Genomic DNA, 6981 nt, shown 5'->3' with positions numbered 1-6981 from the left:
CTACCCAAGGCAATCTACAGATTCAATGTAATCTCTATCAAAATACCAATGGCATGTTTCACAGAACTAGAACAAATAAATTTAAAAATTTTATGGAAACACAAAAGATCCTGAATAGCCAAAACAATCTTGAGAAAGAAGAACAGAAGAATCATGCTTCCTGACTTAAGACTATACTACAAAGCTACAGTATTCAAAAACAGTATGGTACTGACACAAAAACAGACACATAGCTCAATGGAACGGAATAGAAAGCCCAGAAATAAACCTACCCACTTATGGTCAATTAATCTACAACAAAGGAGGCAAGAATATACAATGGAGAAAAGACAATCTCTTCAATAAGTGGCGCTGGGAAAACTGGACAGCTACATGTGAAAAAATAAAATGAGGACATTTTCTAATACTACATACAAAAATAAACTCAAAATGGATTAAAGACCTAAATGTAAGATCTGAAACCATAAAACTCCTAGAAAACATAGGGAAACACTCTTTGACATAAGTCATAGCAATATTTTTTTGGATCTGTCCCCTAAGGCAAAGAAAAAACAGCAAAAATAAACAAATGGGGTCTAATTAAACTTAAAAGCTTTTGCACAGCCAAGGAAACCAATAAAATGGAAATACAATGTACTGAATGGGAGAATATATTTGCAAATGACATGACTAATAAGGGGATAATATCCAACATACATAAATGGCTCATACAACTCAACATGAAAAAAACAAAAAACCTGATTTAAAAAATGGACATAAGACCTGAATAGACATTTTTTCCAAATAAGACATACAGACAGCCAACAGGAACACGAAAAGATGCTCAATGTCATTAATCATCAGAGAAAATGCAAATCAAAACTACAATGAGATATTACCTCACACCTGTCAGAATGGTTGTTATCAAAAAGACAATAAATAACAAGTATCGGTGAGGGTGTGGAGACAACAACAATGAGGTATCACCTCACATCTATCAGAATGGCTATCATCAAAAGGTCTACAAATAACAAAAGTTGTAGAGGATGTGGAGAAAACGGAACCCTCGTACACTGTTGGTGGGAATGTAAATTGGTGCAGCCACTATGGAAAACAGAATGGAGGTTCCTCAAAAACTTAAAAATAGAACTGCCATACAATCCAGCAATTTCCCTCCTGGGTGTTTATCTGAAGTAAACAAAAACACGAATTCAAAAAGATATATACGCCCCTATATTCACTGCAGCATTTACAAAAGCCAAGATACGGAAGCAAATAAGTACCCATCTATACATGAATGGATAAAGATGATGTGGTGTGTGTATATACATACACACACACACACACACACACACACACACACACACATATATAAACAATGGAATATTATTCAGCCATAAAAAAGAATGAATTGTTACCATCTGCAACAACATGGATGGACTTAGAGGGTATTATGCTTAGTGAAATAAGTTCAGAAACACAAATACTGTATGTTAATCACTTATATGTACAATCTAAAAACTAAAACTAGTGAATATAACAAAAAATAAAAAAGACTCACAGATATAGAGAACAAACTAGTAGTTACCAGTGGGGAGAGGGAAATGGGGAGTGGCGAAAGAGGGGCAGGGGATTAAGAGGTACAAACTACTATGCATAAAATAAGCTAGAATATAAAGCTTGATATATTATATGGCACAGGGAACATAGCCAATATTTTATAATACCTATAAATGGAGTATAACCTTTAAAAATTGTGAATCAGTGTGTTGTCTGTATACCTTAAACCTATATAATATTGTAAATCAACTATACCTCAATAAAATCAGCCAACTTATAAAATAAAAATAAAATGACTATTGAAAAAATATCTACTTTACAAGCTTCTGATAATGACAACATGAAATAAGCTATGTAAAGTTTATAGCATAAGACACCTGGCACATAATAAGTACTCAATAAAGTTATTTTACTTATTGTGGTAGAAGATTTTTCTAACTTCCATGTCTATTCAAATATAAATAAAAGCTGCCATGGCATATATTTATATCCATATTCTAGAATGGATTTAGGTCTGCACGCCCAGGAATGCAGGCAGTTTATTTCCATTTGATAGTCCAAACAAAAACATCTGGCTCTGGTATCTGAAAGAAACTGCATGAAGTTTTTTTTTTAAGTTAAGAGTGTTCTATTTGTAGATCACAAACCCTTATCTCCAGCTTTTTACTCTATAAAGAAAATGCATGTGTGAACTAACCATTTGGAATCCTCTCGTAAAAGATGGTCGTTACCCACTAATTAAAAATACATCTAAACTATTAGGTATAAAATAAGCTACAAGGATATACTATACAACACAGGGAATATAGCCAATATTTTATAAAAATTATAAATGGAGTATAACCTTTAAAAATTGTGAATCACTATATTATACACCTGTAACTTGTACAATGTGGTACATCAACTATACTTCAATAAAATTTTTTTAGACTAATAACCTATTGAGTGACAACTTAAGACTCTACAGTTTTCTTAATTCAAGTACTTTATGTAGTCCTATGTATATATTCAAATACTATATAAATAAAATGCAGTAACATACATATATACATATATTACTGCATTTACTTCTCATGATGTTCTTAGGAATAAGTATCATTAGTCCCATTTTACAAATGAGAAAACTGTGGCTTATGGAATTCAGTTATCTTGCTTAGGGTTACACAAGAAATAAGTATCCCAGTGCCCTAGTTCTTAGTACAATGCCCCACATATAAAACTATTTAATAAATAATTGTGGAATTAATGACTGTTAGAATAAATTAATTTTAAAAATACATCTAAAAATGTAAAAAAAAACAAAACCAAAATACTTATGAGGGAGGGGGAGGGAAAGAAAGGCCAAGACAGAAGGAGCACGAGGCGGCTGACAGGAGAAGACTAAGAGGCGGCGCTGCACTTGACAACCAGCATGCCAAGATGTCAGAAGAGGCAGAAGTAGATGGGAGAGAGAGACTCAGAGAGACAGAGAGCCAAAGAGGGCAAGAGACTGGACTCTAAGAGACCCCTGGCCTGACAGCTCTATGCAGTTCAGAACCAGAACGACTATGGCTGTACCCAGGTTCATGGTGACATGGCAAAGCACTGATACTAACCTCTTATTCACAATGTCCCAACAGGTATCAATGTTAAGGTACCAGAAAGAACCAAAACCAAAGCCCTGCTCTAGACTTTGTGGAAAGACTTACTGTCCTGCTGTGGAAAAAAACTGTAAAACCCCACATTGTCACGTGGTAGTGCATTTGTACGTGTTGCACAGACAGGCAGAAAGTGTGCACCTGTCCTTTGCTTGGTTGTGGGAACTAAGTAATTCATTTCTAGGTTTGTTGAGGATTTGTCAGTAGCTGCCTCAAATGCAATGAGTGATGGCTGGCTCACCCTAAAAAGGAACTCCCCATTTCAGGAATGTCAGTTTAATGATTCCTTACTTTGTAGCCTTTTTGCTCCTTGAGGGTAGTTTTTTGGTGAAGCTCAGCGTCATTCACTGGGAAACAGTTTGATTGATTCTTACTTTGTGAATTGCCATTTTAATCCAGGGAAAAACTACAGTTATCTTCAAATGAGTTAGAACTAAGCTGGGATGGATATACTGAGATTAGACTGACTCACACTTCAAACATCTCATCATTTCCCTTCCCAACTGCTTCTTTTTGGTTTTCTTGGACAGCTTTGGAAAGTAACTATGGGACTGAATAAATCTTAAAATATGCTACCCCTCCCCCCCAAAATAAAGCAGTTATGAGGTAGTGACAAACGTTACAATGCAAATGAACCTTAAATACATTATGCTAAGTGAGAGAAGCCAGTCACAAAAGACCACACAATATATGATTCCATTCACATGAAATACCCAGAATACACAAACCTATGGAGACAGAAAGTAAATTAGTGGTTGCTTGGGGCTGAAGAGGAAGGGACTGACTGCTAATGGCTTCAGGCTTTCTTTTTAGTGAAGAAAATAATCTAAACTTAGATTTTGGTGATGGTTCCACATCTCTGTGAGTATACTAAAACTATCAAATTGCGTACTTTACATGGGTAAATTTTATGGTCCATGAATTATATTTCAATAAAGATGTTAACAAAGACATCTTTTGGGTATGACATAATCTATATGACTCTGTGCTTTTCTATACGTTTGAAATTTCCAAAATAAAAGGTTAAAATAAAATAATATATACCTTATGGCATCCATCAAGATGATCCTCAATAGAGTTGGTACTTGACCTTTGACCTTTTCCCACCTTCATCCTTTCTCCCATTCTGATGCCTGGAATGCGGATGTGATGGCTGGAGCTAGCTGCTACTATCTTAGAACATGAAGACAAGGGTCACACCCTAGAAAAGGCATCACAGTGAGCTGGAAGTAGCCTGGATCTCTAAGAACATCTTGGCTCTGAGCTGCTATGCCAGCTCTGGACTACCTACCTGTGGACATTTATACGAGTCCTGTTTAAGCCACTCTTCACTTTGGGTCTCCCTTACTCACAGCTAAACCTAATCCTAACTGATAATGTCGTATTTTTATATTAGGGCTATGCTGGTTTCATAAAATAAATTAGAAGGCTTTTCATCCTTCTCTATATCCTGCAAAAGGTTAAATAACAGAGGAAATATCTAATCTTTAAAGCTTTGATAGAAACCTGCTGTAAAACCATCTGGGGCCTGGTACCTTTTCAGTGATACTTCTTTGGCAGTTTTTTCAATTTCTTCCATAGGCTATCATTTTATTCTGGTACCCCATCTTTTCTGGAGTCACTCTGCATTTTATCGACATTTGCAAATTTATTAGCAGGAAATGCACATACTGTAATATTATAATTCTTATCAGGTTCCTTTTAATATGAAATTGTTCCTAGTGTTACATATTTTTCTCCCTTCACTTCATTTTGTTCTATTAAAGATCAGCCAGTTGAATTAGGCTTTTCAAAGTATAAACTTGTGGACTTAATTTATAAATTTCCAGTGTTTTAAATTTCATATCAATAAGGTCCTGCTTTTATCATGTTTATTTCCTATTTATTTGCTTATCTAGAGTTTTAATTTGAATGCCTAACTCATTAGTCTTCATTCTCTCTGGTATAATAAAAACATTTAAAGCTATGAATTTTCCTCTGACTGCAGCACTGGCCATAGTGCAAAGCTCTTGCTAAACAGTATACTCATTTTCATTAAATCTAAAAGGGTCTATAGATGAAGTTTTAGTTTCCTCTTTGAAGAATGTTATAAAATTTACAAGTGGTTATACTGAATTTGATTTTCCTTTTAGTATCAATTTCTAATTTTATTGCATTATGATAGAGTATGTGGCTTGGGCAATTTCTACATGTTAACATTTTACTGAGTTTTTTTCTTTCATTGATTTTTGCAATTTTTCCATGGATTGAAAAGTATGTATTTTCTGTAAAATATAAAGGAACATGGTGGTGGACATTTTAGGAAGTAAATACTCAATTCTTTAACTTGTCTGCTCTTTTACTGTACTGGGTTTTGAATTTGAGTTTTCTTAATATATACTGATGTTGAAGCTATTTGAGTATTTAAGGTTTTTATTTTTCTGCTCTTTTCTACCACTTTCCCACAGCTAAGTCTGGCACACCCCTTTCTTGGTGTATCCAGCAGCAGTAGGTCTGGGTTGCTGGCCCAGCCTCCCCCAGGTGGCTGCTCATCTGAAGACAGAAAAAGCTCCTCCCACTTCTGTCACATAAGACCCAGAGGTTGTGGTCTTAAAACTCTAATCCTTGATCGAGATGGGAGGCAGTGTTCACATCCCCTGTCGTGGGGCCCTTGCTGAACAAACCCCATCTCTCAGAAATCCTTTTCTCTGGAGCTGCTTCTTCATGGACCTTCACAGAGCCTCCTGCCACTACTGGACTTTGTCAAGGGAATCAAACAGAGGCCTCTCCTGGAGAAAGGACAGCTGATCCAGATGACAAGCAACCAAACATTCTAGTGTTATCTCAACCCTTGGTCTTCAACAAGCAGATGCTCCCCCAAATCTGATGAGTCCTGAAGAAGCAGGCACAAATGATGTCTTTGTGTCTTTCCATCAGCCGCAATCCCCTCAACTTTAAATGGGGATAAGAGTTCCCTCCTCATAGTGTTGCTACACAATTAAGATAATACATGCATGGCACTCAGCACAGGGTCTGATCCAGAATAACAATGAATGCTCACAGAGCTCCTGCTCTCATTAGATGCACAGACATGGCCGGTATCGATCAACACTCCAGCAACTGAAACCATCTGCGTGGAGGCCCCTGAGGGGGAGCGGCCCAGCCCTCGGGGAGGGCGGCCTCCCTTGAGAAAGCAGTTCCTGCAGGTTTCAAGGATGTGTGGGAACCAGCACCAGACAAGAGTAGCACCATACTCACCAGCCCGCAGCAGCTCTCCTCCCAGAACACAGGATGAAAGGGCTGCGTCACAGCTGTCATCACAGAATTTATCTTGGTATTGACATTTCTCCCAGGAAAACATAACCAAATCTTTTAGATCTCTAGAACAGTTAGTAACAGTGAAAGCCAGCCTGTTTTCCTTCCACTCTGGTCAGGGAGGTTTTACTGGGTAGGGCTGGGTCAGCTGGGTCCTGGGGTGGCTGGATGAGGTCAGCAACAGCTCTGGGGAGTGCTGGTCTACACCCGCCCTGGTGTTTGACCAGCTGGGCTCGGGCAAGGTTCTGGACCCTTAAGAATCTTGATGCAGAGGGTGGGCATGAAGATAACGGAGTATTTCTTCATACTACATGCATGTGGACCTCGGGCTGTACGAGAGGCATGGGTGGGATTGGACCCTACGTCACAAGCTCCAGGGCAGGACAGGGCAGGGCTGCTGCAGCCCAGACACCCGGCAATCCCGTGCTCTGAAGATGACCCATTCCTTTCCCTCTCCGGTGACCGCGACACAGGTGAGAAGCTAGCTGTTCGGCTCACACATTCCTTGTGC

This window comes from Monodon monoceros, unplaced genomic scaffold (assembly GCF_005190385.1).
Source record: "Monodon monoceros isolate NGI ecotype Baffin Bay Population unplaced genomic scaffold, NGI_Narwhal_1 Super_Scaffold_11, whole genome shotgun sequence".
In the NCBI taxonomy this organism is placed as follows: Eukaryota; Metazoa; Chordata; class Mammalia; order Artiodactyla; family Monodontidae; genus Monodon; species Monodon monoceros.
This window is presented reverse-complemented; position numbering follows the sequence as displayed.